Below are 19,485 nucleotides of genomic sequence, written 5' to 3'. Positions count from 1 at the left end.
ACAGGACAGCATTAGCTATCCTGGAACTTGCTCTGTTGACCAGGATGGCCCCGAACTCACAGAGCTCTGCCTGCCTCTGCCTCCTGAGTGCTGGGGTTAAAGGCTTTTTGCCATTACTGCCCAGCTAGGAAATTGAGGTTTTCTTTCTTTTAGGTTTCTTGGTTTCTCCAAGGTTAAGCCTCATCAGAGTTCCTCTTCCTCTTGTACTAGGACTTAAACCATGTTCTTGTGCATGCTGGCCAAGTGCCCAAGGTGAGACGCTGTAGTTGAACTTTCCCGTGGGCCAGGTGCCGGCACACAAAAAAACGACACAGGAACTTGTTATTGATTATGAAAGCTTGGCCTTAGCTTAGGCTTTTTCCCAACCAGCTCTTATAACTTAACTGTTTCTATTAATCTATATTCTGTCACGTGGTTCGGTTACCGCTCCTCTGTACCATATGTCCAACTTCAGTGTCTGGCTGGTGTCTCTTTGCACACTCAATTCCTCCTGTGTTTCTCTCTCTCTCTCCGGAAGTCCCGCCTATCCTTTCCTGCCTAGCTATTGGGCATTCAGCTCTTTATTAAACAAATCACAGTGATAGATTTTCACACAGTGTAAACAAATATTTTGCAAATAAACCAGTCACTGGTGGATTCTAGGCTGACAATCTACCTGCAAGCCAGGTCTCCAGCATACACACACACACACACACAGAGAGAGAGAGAGAGAGAGAGAGAGAGAGAGAGAGAGAGAGAGTTGGCAAACCTGTATGAACAGCAGACAGGCCGGTAGACTCAAGTTCAAGAACAAAAGACACAGATGTACCTGGAGAGAGGACAGGTGAGATTTCATTCTGGTCACTCTGCTAGTGCTGGGACTGGCCCCAGGGTTCTGTGAGTTTTGAGGATTGCTAGAGGACCCCAACGGAGCTTTACTGAATTACTAGGTCTTTGCAGCTCCCAGAGAGAGCTGGGATGGCTCCCAGCCTCAGCGGGACGTGCAGAAGGGCAGAAAGGAAGGAAAGCTTGGGCTTTCGATCTGGGGGCTTCGCCCAGCTAGCAAACACACTCTGCCATGGCCAGGACAGTGAGGATGGATGCTGTCCCTCCCATCTTGTCTTGTTACCATAGGCCATCCCCACTGAGCAGGCCGTTGCCTTGGTCGGGCCAGTGACATTCAGTTGGGCATAGCCTTGGGTGAGTTTGGCATGGAATACAGAGGTCAAATGTGGGGCCCAAGCTGCAGAGTGCTGCACCCCAATCCCCTGTCTTCTGGACTGATTAGAAAGTGCTCAAAAAAGAGGGTCGTGGGATTGCCCAAGGGCACAGGGCAGAGCTGAGTACCTTCCCAATTTTATATGCCCGAAACAGACAGGGAGACCAGGCTGGGGAGTGACGTGGAACTGAACTTCAAGTCTGTCCTCTTTGTAAAATTAAAAAGATAGGGGCAAGCAAGATTGCTCAATGGGTAAAGGTGGCTGCTGCCAAGCACTACTGCCGAAGATCCATCCCTGGGACCCACACGGTGGAAGAGGGAACTGACTCCTGCAAGCTGTCATCTGATCCCCCCCCCCCACACACACACACAAACACACTTTTAAAAATAAAAATGTGAGCCGGGCATGGCGACACACACTTTTGTGAGCCGGGCAGGATAGCACACACTTTAATCCCAGCACTTGGGAGGCAGCCACTAAGCCATCTCTCTAGGCCCACCCTCTGCCCCCACTTCAAAAATTTTAAAGTAGGATTGGAGAGATGGCTCGGCAGTTAAGAGCACTGGTTGTTCTCCTAGAAGTCTTGAGTTCAATTCCCAGCAACCACACGGTGACTCACAATCATATGCAGTGGGTTTTGGTACCCTCTTTTGGCCTGCAGGCACACAAACATACAGAATACTGTATTACATAATAAAGAAATAAATCTTTAAAAAACTTTTTTTAAAGTAGGGCCAAGGGACTGGAGAGATGGCTCAGGAGTTAAGAGTACTGATTACTCTTCCAGAATGGATTTCCAGCAACTGCATGGAGGCCCACAACAGTCTATAACTCCAGTTTCAGGGTATCCAGTGCCCTCTTCTGGTCTCCACGGGCACCAGGAACACACGTGGTACACAGACACACATGTAGGCAAAATACCCACGTAAAGTAATTTTTAAATTATCTTTTAAAGACTGGAGATGACTCAGATGAGCCTCAAACACAAGGCCCCAAGTTCCATTTCAGAACCGATGTTAAAAACAAACAAACAGGTGTGGTGGTTTGGATGAAAAACAGCCCCCATACTCGCAGGGAGTGACATAATTGGAGGTGTGGCCTTGTTGGAAGAAGTGTTGCAGGGATTGGCTTTGAGGTTTCAGAAGCTCAAGCCAGGCCCAGTGTCACTCTTTTCCTGCTGTCTGCTGATCCTGGTGAGAGACCCTGTCTCAAAAGCAAGATGGGACTTGTGGTGGTTAAACCCTTTAATCCCAGCATTCCAGAGACGGAGGCCGGTGAATCTCTGTGAGTTCAAGGTCAGCCTGGTCTACGGAGTGAGTTCTAGGACAGCCAGGGTTACAGAGAAGGCCTGTCTCAAAAACAAAGAAATAACAAAAAAAAAACCCAAGGTCCCTAAAACCAAGGTGGACAGTCCCTCGGGAATGAGGTTGTGCTTTGGCCTTCATATCCAGGAGCATATATTCACATGTACCCGCACACACGCACACACATCAGCACATGTATGTGCGCGCACACACACATAAATAAACAAATGAATAAATCATCATTTTGCTGCCACTAAAGGAATATTTTTTTCCCATGATCTTAAAGGATTGGTACCCAGACTGCTTATCAGTTAGAGCAAGGGGAAGAAGTCACATCTGTGATGTGACTTACCATGGCTCAACTTCGATTTTGTTGGTTTTGTTTTTATTTTTGAGTTGGCTGGCCTCCCAGTTACCAAGTAGCCCAGGCTGGATTTGAGCACAGTCTTTTTTCTTTCTTTCTTTCTTTCTTTCTTTCTTTCTTTCTTTTTATTGGCTTTTCAAGACAGAGTTTCTCTGTGAAGCCCCCCAGCTATTCTGGATGCTCTCTTGTAGACCAGGCTGGCCTCAAACTCACAGAGATCTGCCTGCCTCTGCCTCCTGAGTTCTGGGATTAAAGGTGTGCACCACACTGCCCGGCTTTGAGCACAGTCTTCCAAGTGCTAGGACAACAGCCAGGTGCTGCCATGCTAGTTGGACTACAATTTTTCCTGTTATGATAGTATATTAGCTACTTTTAGCATTTCTTTGACAAAAGCAACTTAAGAGTTTGATTCACGGTTTGGAGAAAGAGTCCATCATGGTGGGAAGTTACAGTGACAGGAGCTCGTCACCCTGCAGCTTCAGTCAGGAAGGAAAGAGAGAGAGAAACAGAAAGAAAGAGAGAGAGGCTCTTTATTCATTCCAGGACCCAAGCCCTCAGGGTGGTGCTGCTCTAGACAGGGTGGGCCTTCCTGTACCAGCTCAACCTTTCTAGTAATGTTCCCACAGAGCTGCCTAGGTGTGTGTCTCCATAGCAATGGTATCAGTTACTGTTCTGCAGCTGCAATGAATGATACCATGGCCAGCTCAGTGGTGGCAGCACACCACTTTAATCCCAGCACTTGGGAGGCAAAGGTAGGTGGATTTCGGTGAGTGGTGAGTTTGAGGCCAGCCTGGTCTATAGAGCTAGTACTAGGACAGTTGGAGATGTAACTCAGAGAAACCTTGTCTCTAAAGATAAACCGCCGGGTGGTGGTGGTGGTGCACACCTTTAATCCCAGCATTCAGGAGGCAGAGGCAGGTGGATCTCTGTGAGTTTGAGACCAGCCTAGTCTATAGAACAAGTTCCAGAGCAGTCTCCAAAACTACAGAGAAGCCCTGCCTCAAAAAATTAAAAAATAAATGAATAAATAAAGAAAAGAAGGGGGCTGAAGAGATGGCTCAGTGGTTAAGAGCACTGACTGCTCCTCCAGAGGACCCGGGTTCAATTCCCAGCACCCACATGGCAGCTCACAGCTGTCTGTAGCTCCAGTTCAAGAGAATCTGACATCGTTATACCAATGTGCATGAAATGATGTTAAATAAAGTTTTAAAAAAAATAAAAATAAAGAAAAGAAAGCAAACAAACAAGACACCATGACCAAGGCAATGCATAAAACTTTTGATTTCATCTTAGAATTTTAGAAGGTTTGAATCCAAACTATCAAAATGAGGACATAGTGGCAGGGACAGCTAGGGGTTCACATCTTCATCTACACGGACAAGGCAGTGGGGGAGAGGGCAGAAGGAGAGAGAGAGTGTGTGTGTGGGAATGATTTGAGTCTCTGAAACCTCAGTCTCCTAAAGGCACACCTCCAAAAAGGACACACCCTAACCCTTCCCAAATAGTGCCAACTGGGGACCATATTTTTTTTTACCATTGTTGTTTTGTTTTTTGAGGTAGAGTTTCTCTCTGTAACAGCCCTTGCTTGTGTCTTGGAACTTGCGTTATAGACCAGGTATCAAACTCAGAGATCAAACTCAGAGAGCAAACTCAAAGAGCAAACTCAGAAGGCCTCTGCCTTCTGAATGCTGTGATTAAAGGCATGTGACAGTGTGCCTGGAAGTGAGGGGACCAAATATTTAAACTATGAAACTATGGGGGAATCATCTTCATTCAGACTACTACATCCCATCCCAGACCCCCATAGGCTTGTGGCCCTCTCATAAACAAAATGCATTTCGTCCAGTTCAAAAGTCCCTATCTATAGTCTTTCGCAATGTCAACACAGTGTGAAAGTCCAAACGAAGTCTCTTCTGAGACTGAAGGCAATCTCTTAACTGTCACCCTCTGTAAATTCAAACAGCAAGTCACACCCTTCCAACATACAATGGCCCAGAATATACAGTACCATTCCAAAGGGGAGTAAAGACACACAGTGAGGAAATACTGGACCAAAGCAAGACCAAAACCCAGAAGGGCAAACTCAAAATCCTGTAGTTGCAGCAGAGCTGTGGTGGTGCATGCTTTTAATCCCAGCACTCGGGAGGCAGAGGCAAGCGGATCTCTGTGAGTTCAAGGCCAGCCTGGACTATAAGAGCTAGTTCCAGAACAGGCTTCAAAGCTACAGAGAAACCCTGTCTCAAAAAACCAAATAATAGGGGGCTGGAGAGATGGCTCAGTGGTTAAGAGCATTGCCTGCTCTTCCAAAGGTCCTGAGTTCAATTCCCAGCAACCACATGGTGGCTCACAACCATCTGTAATGAGTTCTGGTGCCCTCTTCTGGTCTGCAGACATACAGACAGAATATACATAATAAATAAATAAATATTAAAAAAAAACAAATAATAAATAAATAAATAAATAAACCCCGTAGTTCTGTGTCTGATGTCAAACAGTTTAGGTAGATCCATCCTTCCAGCTTGCTGCCTACAATAGTAATCCTAAATCCAGTCAAGCTGACCATGATGATGGGCGGCACAACTCCATCTTTTGTCAAAATGACACCGAATCACAGCACATAAAGTAGCAACAGTTCACCCTTGGCCCCCAAGTCTCCTTCATCTCATTTTTTTTTTAACATTTATTTATTTATTATGTATACAACATTCTGCCTCCATGTATGCCCCCACGCCAGAGGAGGGCGCCAGATCTCAGTACAGATGATTGTGAGCCACCATGTGGTTACTGGGAATTGAACTCAGGACCTCTGGAAGAGCAGCCAGTGCTCTTTACCTCTGAGCCATCTGTCCAGCCCCCTCTCCTTCATCTCATACTGCAAGACTTTAGTAGATCTCTAAAAAATCCTTAAGCCTTTGAAGCCCCAACTCTCCTGAAAAGTCCCAAGGCAGTTCTAGGCCTGAAGGCCTTCTCTGTGAGCCTGGAGGGGGTCTCTAACGGTGAGCTTGCTGTGGTTTGAAGGTGAAAAGTCCCCCATAGGCACGAGTCCCAGCTGGAGTTGCTGTCTGGGAAGGTTGAGGCAGAACCTGGTGGGAGGAAGCATGGCGCGGAGAGCAGGCTCTGAGATCCGGTAGCCTAGTTCCACGTCCAGCACTCTCTGCTACAAGACTGCCAGTGCACACAGATGGTGGGAGGAAAACCAGGCTCAGAGTAATCAAACCCAAGCAGGAGAAAGGCCAAGGCCTGTAGCATTTGGGCTCCAAGGGCTTGCTTGGGTAGCCTTGCCTCTCCATCTCTGCGAGCTCGATCACACACCTTCTTCCACGGGCTGGCACTGCTCCACACCTAAAGCGTTCCTCGGCAGACTTCCCATAGCCCTGCCATCCCCAATATTCTGGACTGTTCGTGGTATCTTAAGCTTCACCTTCCCAGCTTTACTCAGTGGTTTCTCAAGCCTTCCTTGCAGGGAAGCAGATTCTGCCACGCATTTCCTGGACTCAGTAGCTTTCTGTAACCTTGGCCAATCCTCTGCAGCGCATAGATAATGCTTACGGTGTTCTAGTGTCAGCTTTACACGTAGCCTGTCCCTAGCCTGTGGGTGGACCATGATGACCTCAGTAGCTGTGACCTCTATTCACCTTCCAGGCTGACTCTGAAGGAGCACTTCCCTGTGTGGTCATCTGGGGACAGGGAACCCATATGTCTTAGTTACTGTTCTATCGCTGAAGAGACACCATGCTTACAAAAGAAAGTATTTGCCCGCCGTTGGTGCACGGCGGCCGGGAAGGCGCCTCCCGCAGTCGCTCAGAACTGCGGACCTGAGAGCTTCCCGCAGAGGGCCGTCTGAGGGAGTGGAGTGGGTCGGGCGGGGCCGAGCCGGGCCGTGGGCCGTGTGGGAGCCAGGCCAGACCGGCGGACGGCAGGATGGGCTGCACCGTGAGCGCCGAGGACAAGGCGGCAGCCGAGCACTCTAAGATGATCGACAAGAACCTGCGGGAGGACGGCGAGAAGGCAGCGCGCCGCGGGAGGTGAAGTTGCTTCTGTTAGGTGCTGGGGAGTCAGGGAAGAGCACTATCGTCAAGCAGATGAAGATCATCCATGAAGATGACTATTCAGAGGAAGAATGTCGGCAGTATCGTGCGGTTGTCTACAGCAACACCATCCAGTCCATCATGGCCATTGTCAAGGCCATGGGCAACCTGTAGATTGACTTTGCCGACCCCCAGCGTGCGGACGATGCCAGGCAACTGTTTGCACAGTCCTGTGCTGCTGAGGAGCAAGGTATGCTTCCTGAAGATCTGTCCGGCGTCATCCGGAGGCTCTGGGCTGACCATGGTGTGCAAGCCTGCTTTGGTCGCTCACGGGAATACCAGCTCAATGATTCAGCCGCTTATTACCTGAACGACCTGGAGCGCATTGCACAGAGTGACTACATCCCTACACAGCAGGATGTACTGCGGACCCGTGTGAAAACCACGGGCATTGTGGAAACACACTTCACCTTCAAGGACTTACACTTCAAGATGTTCGATGTGGGTGGTCAGCGATCTGAGCGGAAGAAGTGGATCCACGCTTTGAGGGTGTCACGGCCATCATCTTTTGTGTCGCCTTGAGTGCCTAAGACTTGGTGCTGGCTGAGGATGAGGAGATGAATCGCATGCATGAGAGTATGAAGCTGTTTGACAGCATCTGCAACAAGTGGTTCACAGACACCTCCATCATCCTCTTCCTCAACAAGAAGGACCTGTTTGAAGAGAAGATCACACAAAGCCCTCTGACCATCTGTTTCCCCGAGTACACAGGGGCCAACAAGTATGACAAGGCTGCCAGCTACATCCAGAGCAAGTTTGAGGACCTGAATAAGCGCAAAGACACCAAGGAGATATACACGCACTTCACGTGCGCCACCAACACCAAGAACATGCAGTTTGTGTTTGATGCCGTCACCGATGTCATCATCAAGAATAACCTGAAGGACTGTGGCCTCTTCTGAGGGACAGCAGGCCTGGCAGGATGGGCCACCGCCGACTCTGCTCCCTGCTACCCCTGAGGAAGATGGGGGCAAGAAGACCATGCTCCCTGCCTGTTCCCCCGCCCCACCCCCAGCTGCTTCTCCCATCTTTTCTCTCTGTTCTCAGCTCCCGTCCCCTCCCTTGGCTCTAGACTTGGAGGAGGGGTTGCCACGGGCCTCTCTGTTTGAAGCCCACCCTTGTCTGAGGGGCCGGGAGTGGCCATGGTACACCCTTCTTGGGCATCTGTTCTGGTTTTCCGACCGTTGTCTTGTTCTAGGGTGAGGGGAGCGCATGCGGAATTTCCCAAGGCCTGTGTCTGGAGGGATACCCACTTCTCCAGCCTAGACCCCTGGCTTTGTCCAACACCAGCCCTGATCCAAGTCCAAATGTTTACAGGGAGCCTCCTCTACCCTACCCTTTGCCGCTCGGAGGCCCCAAAGGAAAAAGCACAAGAAGCAAGAGAGACCACCATTCCTGGAGACACAGTCCACCTGCTCATTCTTGTAGCTTAAAAAAAAAAAAAAAAGAAAAAAGAAAAAGGAAAGGAAAAAAAAAGGAAAACTGCAAACCTAGAAGACTTTTTAGAGAAACCTATTTAAAACTGTCAGGTCCTGACCAGCACCTCTCCTCCCAACTCCCTTTCCAGTGATTCCGTGCCTTGAGTGTGTCTGAGTGTTTACACCCATCCCTCTTCGGGCAGCCCCCTGCCCTGCCCTCTACGGAATTGGATTCCAAGGGCTGTTCCAGACAACTGCCAATATCCCTGAGGGCCCTGCTCTGAAGCCCTGGGCCCAGGCTCCATTAACCTAAATGTAGCTCCTTAGGGCTAATCTAGGAACCACCGCTGCCTGCTGGGGGCCAGGCCCCTCATGCCCTCACCCTAGGCCCGGGTCCTTCAGCATTGAACACTTCCTTGCTTTTTTCACACGTTTTATGGAATTGTTCACATGATTTGAAATAATAAAATGTAGAAACACCAAAAAAAAAAAAGTATTTACTTGGGGCTGGTTTACAGTTTTGGAGATCTTTACAGTTTTATCATCTTGGCAGAGAGCATGGCAGCAGGCACAGCAGGCATGGTGCTAGAGATAACATGATGATGGAGCGTTGCATCCTGATCTGCAGGCCGAGAAAGAGAGTAGGCCTGACAAAGGTTTTTGAAAGCTCAAAGCCCACCCCCAGTGACGTATTTCCTCCAACAAAGCCACATCTCCCAATCCTTTAATTCATTCAAATAGTAACTAAGCATTCAAATCTATGAGCCTATGGGGGCCATTCTTATTCACACCACCCCATGTGACAGTATGGGTTCTCTCTTTCCAAAAGAATTTTGCAGGAAAATGGATGGAGCTAGAAAACATTGAGGTAACCCAGAACCAGAAAGACAATTATCACAAGCACTCACTCATAGGTGGGTTTTAAACATAAAGCAAAGAAAACCAGCCTACAGTTCACAATCCCAGAGAACCTAGATAACAATGAGGACCCCAAGAGAGACATAGATCTAATCTACATAGGATGTAGAAAAAGACAAGATCTCCTGAATAAATTGGGAACATGGGGACCTTGGGAGAGAGTTGAGGGGGAAGGAGAGAGGCTGGAAGGGGAGCAGAGAAAAATGTACAGCTCAATAAAAACAAAATAAAACAAAGTGTCCATAGGTATATGAACATATTATGTCTGGGCCTCCAGTTTGACTTCATTGATAAACATATCTGTTTGTATGCCAATATCATTTTGTATTTGTTCCTACAGCCATGTAGAACAATTTGAGATCATGGGATAGTGAGTGATACCTCCAGCATTTTTACTATTCAGGACTGTGTTAGCTATCTAGGTCTATTTAAATTGTTTATCTAATCATAATTTGACTTTGGTAGGTCATATATATCAAGAAATTCATCCATTTCTTTTTGTCTTCCTGTTTGGTGGAGTACAGATTTTTAAATTATATTCTTATGATATGTTGTTGGTTGTCTTTACTCTTTTGGCTCTTTGTTCTTTGGGGGTCCATCACCCAGTTCCCAAATAGATACACATGAAGACTTGTTCTTACTTAGGAATGTCCGGCTTTAGTTTAGCTTGGCTTATTTCTAGTCAGCTTTTCTTTCTTTCTTTCTTTCTTTCTTTCGATTTTGTTTTTTGAGATAGGGTTTCTCTGTGTTACTCTGAAGCCTGTCCTGGAACTAGCTCTTGTAGACCAGGCTGGTCTCCATCTCATAGAGATCTGCCTGCCTCTGCCTCCCTAGTGCTGGGATTAAAAGTGTGCACCACCGGGCTGGAGAGATGGATCAGAGGTTAAGAGCACTGCCTGCTCTTCCAAAGGTCCGGAGTTCAATTCCCAGCAACCACATGGTGGCTCACAACCATCTGTAATGAGATCTGGTGCCCTCTTCTGGCCTGTAGACAGAATATTGTATACATAATAAATAAATATTACAAAAAAAAAGTGTGCACCACCACCTCCCGGCAATCTTTTCTTAAATGATTTTATATACCTTTTGCCTCTGGACTTTTTTCTTTATCCTAAATTCCTTTCTTTACTTCTTACTCCATGGCTTGATCGGTAGCTGGGTGATTGGCCACTTTTTTTCTTGCTCCTTGATCTTTTCTTCTCTCTTTTTCTCCTATTTGTTCTCTCTGTCTGCCAGCCCTGCCTATCTTTTCTCCTGTTTTGCTATTGGCCGTTCAGCTCTTTATTAAACCATCAGATGTTTTAGACAGGCAAAGTAACACAACTTCACAGAAGTAAACAAATGCAACATAAAAGAATGCAAGACATCTTTGCATTGTTAAACAGAAGTTACACAGTATAAACAAGTGTAACACTTCTTTAATCAACATTCTTCAACAGTGGTGGATTTCCTCAGTGTCTGGGTATTTGTTGTGATCTCCCTCTTTTTTCTCTAATTTTATTAATTTAGATCTTCTCTCTCCATATTTTAGTAATTTGACCAAGAGTTTGTCAATCTTACTGATTTTCTCAAAGAACCAACTCTTATTTTCATGAATTCTTTGTATTGTTTTTGTTTGTTTCTATTTTATCAATTTTGGACCTGAATTTGATTATTTCTTGCCATTTACTCTATTTGGGTGTTATTTCTTCTTTTGTTTTCTACAGCTTTCAGGTGTGCCTTTAAGTTGCTAATATGAAATCCCTTCAATTACTTGTTGCAGACACTTAGTGCTATGAACTTGCCTCTCAGAACCACCTTCACTGTGTCACACAGGTGTGGATGTGTTTTGTTTACACTTTCACCTAATTCTAAAATGCTTTAAATTTTCTTCTTGATTTCTGTCTCAACCCATTTTTCATTCGGTAGTGAGCTGTTCCGTTCCCATGAGCTCGTAGCTTTCCATTGTTTCTGTTGTTGTTGATGTTCAACTTTAGTCCGTGGTGCTCAGATAGGATGCAGGATGTTCTTAATTTTCTTGTGTTTGACGAGGCTTACTTTATGTCCAGCTGTGAGGTAGATTTTGGAGAAAGTTTCCTGAGGCGCTGAGAAGTGGTATATTATTTGTGTGTGTGTGTGTGTGTATGTGTTTGGGTGAACTGTTCTGTAAATATCTGCTAGATCCATTTGATTAATTAAATTATTTAACTCTAGCATCTCTCGATTTAGTTTTTGCCTGTAAAGCAAAGGACATGGTCAACAAGACAAAACGACAGCCTACAGAATGGGAAAAGATCTTCACTAACCCCACATCAGACAAAGGTCTGATCTCCAAAATATACACAGAACTCCAGAAATTGGACACCAAAAGATCACATAATCCAATAAAAAAATGGAGTACAGACCTAAAGAGAGAACTCTCAACAGAGGAATCTAAAATGGCTGAAAGACACTTAAGGAAATGTTCAACATCCTTAGTCATCAGAGAAATGCAAATCAAAACAACTCTGAGATTCCATCTTACACCTGTAAGAATGGCCAAGATCAAAAACACTGATGACAACTTATGCTGAAGAGGTTGTGGGGAAAAGGGAACACTCCTGCATTGCTGGTGGGAATGCAAGGTGGTACAGCCCCTTTGGATGTCAGTGTGGCGATTTCTCAGAAAATTAGGAAACAACCTTCCTCAAGACCCAGTAATACCACTTTTGGGTATATATCCAAAGGATGCTCAATTGTGTCACAAGGACATGTGCTCAACTATGATCATAGCAGCTTTGTTTGTCATAGCCAGAACCTGGAAACAACCTAAATGCCCCTTGATTGAAGAATGGATAAGGAAAATGTGGTACATTTACACAATGAAGTACTACAGAGCAAAAAAAATAAATAAATAAATAACATCTTGAATTTTGCAGGAAAATGGATGGAGCTAGAAAACATCATTTTGAGTGAGGTAACTCAGACACAGAAAGACAATTATCACATGTACTCAGTCATAAGTGGCTTTTAAACACAAAGCAAAGAAAACCAGCCTAGAAATCACAATCCCAGAGAATTTAGCAACAGTGAGGACTCTAAGAGAGACTTACATAGATCTAATCTACATGGGAAGTAGAAAAAGTCAAGATCTCCTGAGTAAACTGGGAGCATTTTGAGGGGAGGGGAGAGGCAGGGAGGGAAGCAGAGAAAAATGTAGAGCTCAATAAAAATCAATAAAATTTAAAAAAAGCTGAAAGACAGTGGAGCCTGTAAAAAGAAAAAGATTAAAAAAAGATAAAAGATTAAAGATAAAAAAGAAAGAAATCACCCATTACCACTGTGTAAGGGTCAGTATGTGCCCTTGTGTCTGGCGGGAGATATGCAGATGTAGTGTTCTCTTGGTGTGTGTTATGTTCTTCCCCATCTCTTCGATTGCTTTTGGTTTGAAGTCTATTTTGTCAGATATTAAAATGGCTACATCTGTTTGTTTCTTGGGTTTTTTCTCCTTCCTTTATTCCTATTATTTACTTGGAATATTTTTTCCCACCCTTTTCCTGGGGTGGGGAGTATCCTTGATGGTAAGGTGTGTTTATTGGATGCTGTAGATGGATTCTGTTTTCAAATTCACTCTGTCAAGTCCGTATCTTCTTATTAGGGAATTGAGACTACTAATATTGAATCTTGTCCATGAGCAGTGTTTATTAATTTCTGCTATTTTGCTGTTATGGTTTTCTCCCTGTTTTGATTCACTAGTCTGGGGTTATTTATTCCATCTGTTTTCTTGGGTGTGGTTGACCTCTTTGTATTGAAGTTTTCCTTCTAGGACCTTCTGTAGAGCTGTATTTGTAGATAGATACTGCTTCTTTTTGATTTTATTGTGGGATGCTTTTCTTTCTCTGTGTATTGTGATTGATAGTTTTGCTGTGTATAGTAGTCTGACTTGGCATCTATGGTCTCTTAGAGTTTGTAGAACATCCATCCAGGCCCTTCTGGCTTCCAGAGTTTCCACTGAGAAGATGGGTGTAATTCTAATTGGTCTGCCTTTATATGTTACTTGGTCTTTTTCCTTTTTTTTTTTTTTTTTTGGTTTTTCGAGACAGGGTTTCTCTGTGGCTTTGGAGCCTGTCCTGGAACTAGCTCTGTAGACCAGGCTGGTCTCGAACTCACAGAGATCCGCCTACCTCTGCCTCCCAAGTGCTGGGATTAAAGGCATGCGCCACCATCGCCCGGCTACACCACCATTGCCCGGCAGGTCTTTTTCCTTGAAACTTAAATATCCTTTCTTTGTTCTGTAAGTTTAATTTTTTGATTATTATGTATTATGGGAAATTTCTTTTTGGTTTAGGCTATTTGGCGTTCTGCATGCTTCTTGTACCTTGATAGGTACCTCCTTATTGAAGTTAGGGAAATTTTCTTTTATGAGTTTGTTAAAAATATTTTCTGTGCCTTTGACCTGGATTTCTTCTCCCGTCTTCATAGTGTCCCAGATTTCCTGGATGTTTGTTCATGGTGTTTTTTTTATTTGTTTGTTTTTAAATTGTTAACATTTTCTTTGTCTGAGGTATCCATTTCTTCTCCTTTGTCTTCAACACCTGAGATTCTTTCTCCCATGTCTTGCATTCTGTCGGTGAAACTTATCTCTGAGGGTTTTCTTTAACTTTATAAATTTTTCTTTTTTCTTTCTTTCCCTTCCTTTCTGTTTATACTTTCTTTCTTTATTAGGTTTTGAGACAGGGTTTCTCTGTGTAGACCTGGCACTCACACTGTAGACCAGGCTGGTCTCAAGCTCAGAGATCTACCCGGCCCTGCCTCCCAGTGCTCGGATTAAAGGTGAGCACTTTCAGTGCTCAGATTAAAGGTGAGCACTTCCAGGCCTGACTTCCTACATTTCCACCTGCAGTCTGGCACTCTTCAGTGATTCTACTTGTTTGTTAAATTCTTCTTTCTCGTCCTGAGCTGTTCACATTACTGCATTCAGCTGCGCCTTTGTGTTTTCACAGGTGCCACTAATGGTTGTGTTCACATCCTCCCTAAGATCCTTGGGCGCACTCATCATCGCTGTTGTGAGGTCCTGGTCTTGGGCCTCAGCTATACTGCATTTCTCAGGCTTCTGGTTTCCGGTGGGGACAAGTTGTCTCGACTGTCAATGTTTGTGCATTTGCGCTGGTGTCTGGGCATCTGGGGTTGGGATGACTGAGCTAACTCTAGGTGTTGACATCTGGCCTGTTGGGTGGTGTTCCATCCCTTGATTTCTGTTGCTCACTCTGGATCTTAGGAGAGTGTGGTGTTTGCAAGTGGCCCAGCAGAGTTCTTCTGCAGGTCAGTGGGTGACAGAGAGGAAGAGAGGTGAGCTAGGATAAAAAACTGAGGGAGCCTTCAGGAAAGAACCAAGGGGATCCTGTCCACACAAAGAGGGGGGTTGCCAGGGAGTTGGAGGTATGCTGGGAGGAGGGTGCAGCAGGAGGGTTATAGTAAAGCAAGGAATTGTTTGGCGAGACAGATGAAAGGGTTTAGGGGACCCTGGGTCTTCAGTGAATGGATTGAGGGGGAGTGGGTGCCTGTGAGTGGGTTGTTTCTGGGCTAAGGGTGAGAATGGAGAGATTGTAATGGCGGACAGGAAGGACAGTGTGACTCACCTACCTGAGCCCCTGTCTGGTGTAGCCCCTGAGGGTCTGAGATATCAGGGGCTGACTCTCCATGTTTCCAATGGTGCTCGGGTTTCCATCCTCCCGCTAGAATGGTCCATTAAGGTCCACTTCATGCTCATGCATTCTGTGCCTGTTGTCGTGTGCACGCCACACTCTTCCTCATTCCTCTTGCAAACAAGTCTAAAGGCCTAAGAACCGTATAGTCAGGCTTAGCACAAACACAGCCCCGCTCCTCTCTACCAACTTTCTCTGTTAGTTATTTTTCTTGTTGCTGTGATAGAATACTTGACAGGAAACTGCTTAAGGAAGAGAGGGTGTCTCTTGGTTCATAGTGTGAGGGTAAATTTCATTAAGGTGGGAAAGGCAAGACGATTGGAGCGTAAGGTTATGTTACTCCAGTTAGGAGACAGAATGATGCGTGCTACTGTGCCGCTCCTCTCTCTCTCTCTCTGTCTCTCTCTCGTTGGTCTATCTGTCTTTATTACACGCTTCCACATGGGCACAGCACATGATGTTGGGAGGGCGGAAGTTATGGTGTGTATGTGGAGGTCAAAGGACAGCTTTATGGACTCCATTCTCTCCCACCTTAACTGAACTCCGACTCCAGCCTTGTGCAGGAAGCATCTTCACAGATGAGAAGGAAACTTGTGATTTCAATGCACTACAACTTATATATTCCCTGGTTTGTGCTACTAAGGTCCTAAGAATGTTTATAGCTAGTGGGGACTGAGGGATGGACTCAAGCATCAAAGCATGTACCCTGTCCCATGAGGTCCTCAGCTTGATCCCTACAACTCACATTAAAAAACCCGGGTTTGGTAATGAAAGCTACTAATCCCAGCACCGGGAGGGATTGCAGCAGAGCCCTGAGGTTTTCTGACCAGGTAGCTTATGAGGTGAGATCCTAGCCAATAAGAGACCATGTCTCACAAAATAATAAAATAAAATATGGGAGATAGAGCCAGGGAAAGAACTCCTGGTATTGTTCCCTGACTGTCACACTCACACATGCACTGTTACACACACACAGTCACACACTCACACACTGTTACACACACACACACACTCCTACACACACACAGTCACACACTCACACAGTTACACACATAACACAGTCTTACACACACACACACACACACACATGCATCTATGTTTGGCTGGAGTGTATTGAGTGGTGGAATCCACGCTTATTCTGCACAGGCTCTGAGCATGATTCCCAATACAACATAACAGTGGTTCTCAGCTGTCCGAATGCTGTGACTCTTTAATACAGTTCTTCATGTTGTGGTGACCCCAACCATAAAATGATTTCATTGCTACTTCATAACTGCAATTTTGCTATTGTTATGAGTTGTAAATGTCTGTGTTTCTCTGTGTAACACCCTTGGCTGTCCTGGAATCCTTGTAGTAGACCAGGCTGGCCTTACACTCACAGAGACCCACCGGCCTCTGCCTCCCGAGCACTGGGGTTAAAGGTGTGCACCACCACATATGTCCTACCTTTCTCAGGCTTCCTTTGCTCTGTTTTCCTAATACTGGTCCTCTCAGGATGGAGTGGGACCCAGTCTTCCTTTACCCGTTGTCCGCAGCATTCCCTAACTACATCTCTGTGCCTCCCTGTCCTCATTTGCAGAATGGGAATAATGAGAGCAGCTTCCTCCTAAAGTTGCTAAAATCCTGCTAGGACCAACTGTGCAGCGTCGCATCAGACACCTCCACTGGTGACAGAGAGTTAATAGCTTAATGAGCACCAGCTGCCAACCTGGGCTGAGGGCACAGTGGGGAGTAAAGGTTGCCATCTATCATGCTAGAAACAGTAGACAGCATCCTGTATTGGGCCTCCGCTGTGTGCCAGGCTCCATGCTGGCTGCTTTTCGTGAATCTCCCCACAGAATAATCCCCCATTCCTTAGGTTATGACTGGCCTCTGGGAATTATATAGAGGAGGTCACAGAGGCTCAGAGTGAGTAAAACACAGAAGTTTGTACAGCAACTCACGAGTGCGGCCCTCGCTTCAGTCCCTGCACAAACAAAGGAATCTCTCAGGAGTGAGATGTACGTTCTTCGAACTGGGGCTTGACCCAAGCTAAGATATGAGCAGGGGATGGTCCAAGAAGGAGCGATGCCCAGGGATGCTACAGCGCAAGGATGAGCTTTTACCCCCACCCCAGTGCTGGCAGTAGAACCCAGAACCCAAGGCCACTCGGCACATTCTCCACACTGAGCCCCACTTCCAGCCACTGTATCAGTGACCGCCACAGCCAGCTAACGTCTGCTTCTGAAGGCTGCTTTTAGGATGCCGCGGAAAACCTGGCAACAGTGGGGTCCACGCTGCCTTCTGTAGAACCAAGGGCAGCACGGAGAAGAGATGTGTGCGGAGTGGCAGGCTGGCTTAGTGGCACGGCACTCGCCTGACGTGTGTTGACCACCTCGACTTGGTCACAGACACATGCGCACGCACACACAACAGAAAAGCAAAAACAGCCACAAGTCAATAAAACTTACGTTACAGTGGTTAAAAGCAAAACAAATCTCATCTACTCGGAAAGTTTGAGGCAGGAGGATGATAAGTTAGAGGTCTCCTTGGACCACAGAGTGAGTTTAAAACCAGCTCGGGCAATTTAATAAGATCCTGCCTTAAAATAACAAGGAGAGCTGGAGAGATGGTTCAGTGGTTAAGAGCATTGCCTGCTCTTCCAGAGGTACTGAGTTCAATTCCCAGCAACCACATGGTGGCTCACAACCATCTGTAATGAGGTCTGGTGCCCTCTTTTGGCCTGCAGGCATACATGGAGGCAGAATGTTGTATACATAATAAATAAATAAATATTTTTTTTTTTTAAAAAAAGACCAGCCTGGTTACAGAGTGAGTTTCAGGACAATCAGAGTTACATAATGAGACCCTGTCTCAAACAAAAATGAAACCCCAAACAAACAAAACAAAAACAAAAAGATATGATGCTCTTTCCTGGCCTCCTCAAGCATCAGGTAGCAAGTGGTGCACAGGCGTACATGCATGTAAAACACTCATATGCATAACAAAAAATAAATATGTTTTTCTTTCCTTTTGAGACAGGTCTTACTATGTGGCTTTGGCTGACTTGAAGTTCACTGTGTAGACCAGGCTGGCTTCAGACTCACAAAGATCTGTCTGATTCTGCCTCCTGACTGCCAGGATTAAAGGTGTGAGCCACCAAACCCAGCATAAATAGATCTTTAAAGCTGGCCGTGGCTCAGTTGGTATACCGCTTGCCGAGTCCTCAGTCCCATCCTCGGGACTGTAAATCAAGTGTGATCATGGTGCATGCCTGTGGTTCCGGCCCTTGGGAGGTGGAGGTAGGAGGATCAGAAGCTCGAAGTTATCATTGGCTACTCATCAGTTCAAGGAAGGCCAGGACCACAGGAGAGCCTATCTGAAACGCAGAGTGCACGCATGGCATGCAGGAAGTCCTGCGCTCCAGCCAGAATTGCAACAATACCAGAGAAACTCCATGGACAGCATGGCCCAGCCTTGCTCTCCACTCCTGAGGTAGATCTGCCACTTTCCTGGCTATGGTGCCGCCCTGGGGCCCCTCAGACCGAGCCTATCTACACTTCAGGTTCTTCCCTCCATCTCCTGCTCAGTGAGAGCAATGCTGCTGTTTTGTGGCTCAGGCCCCAAACTTGAACCTCCACACCTGTCTTCCTGCCACCCCAAATCTCACGCCACCAGCACATTCTGTTCATGGTTCTTTTGCAGCTCCAGGGCCAGAGCGTGGCGCTTTTCTGTGCTAAGCCACTGAACCACAGCTCCAGCCCTCTGTGTGCTTTCAAAATTATTTTAGGATTTTTAAATTTATTCATTGGCAATTTAATACATGTAGCCGGGCGGTGGTGGTGCACGCTTTTGATCTCAGCACTCGGGAGGCAGAGGCAGGCAAATCTCTGTGAGTTCAAGACTGCTTGGTCTACAGAGAGAGTTTGCTTCTTCTCAACCCACTGAGTACAGTTAGTGCTTATCTGTGCGTGGATGTGGGGGCGTCGGTACCCTACCAGGGGCCACATCCCTGAAGAAAACGGACTCCTCTCAGCAGAGCTGCGGGACCAAGCTTCTCCCCAAAGGAAAGGTATGCCCATACCCCAGGGCCTGTGGATAAGAGATGGGGATTATAGCTCTCCAAAACCTCTTCACTTAGGACTGGGACCTCGAAAGTCCCTACTCTACCCATCCCCAGATAGTCAACAAGACTTCACACATCCTTTCTTAGCTCTCCATTACCAACCAACCACCTGCTGCCTCCACTATCCCTACGGGACCATCATGGTCACGTCCTCAAGTGTTTTCTCCGCGGCCACGAGAGAGCGCAAGGGAGCACCCGCATCTCTCTTGTACCCCACACAGGTCCTCCCGAGCTCGCACCCACCCAGAGCCGGTTTCTGCCCACCACCTTCCACTCTCGTCCGTCCCCGACGTGATCGCGATCTTCCCGAGGTCAGGGCACCCAGTCCTACCGCTGCCCTTGCGGCAGCTGCCAGCCCGGCAGGTAGCTGTGAGTCCCGTCCCTTCTCCAGGCTTAACCTGTCAGTGGCTGCCTCTGTGCCGCTCA

General features: G+C 46.5%; 1 pseudogene; it reads left to right on the top strand.

Moving 5' to 3' along the window:
- Positions 1-6,788: 6,788 nt before the first annotated feature.
- On the top strand, positions 6,789-8,001 carry LOC121455830 (annotated as a pseudogene).
- The last annotated feature ends 11,484 nt before the right edge of the window (positions 8,002-19,485 follow it).

The sequence above is a fragment of the Microtus oregoni genome, unplaced genomic scaffold (assembly GCF_018167655.1).
Source record: "Microtus oregoni isolate MIOR12 unplaced genomic scaffold, Mior012 000014F_ref0000157, whole genome shotgun sequence".
Taxonomy (NCBI): Eukaryota; Metazoa; Chordata; class Mammalia; order Rodentia; family Cricetidae; genus Microtus; species Microtus oregoni.
Note: the sequence above shows the minus strand (reverse complement) of the source record. Positions and strands in the feature narration are given on the sequence as shown.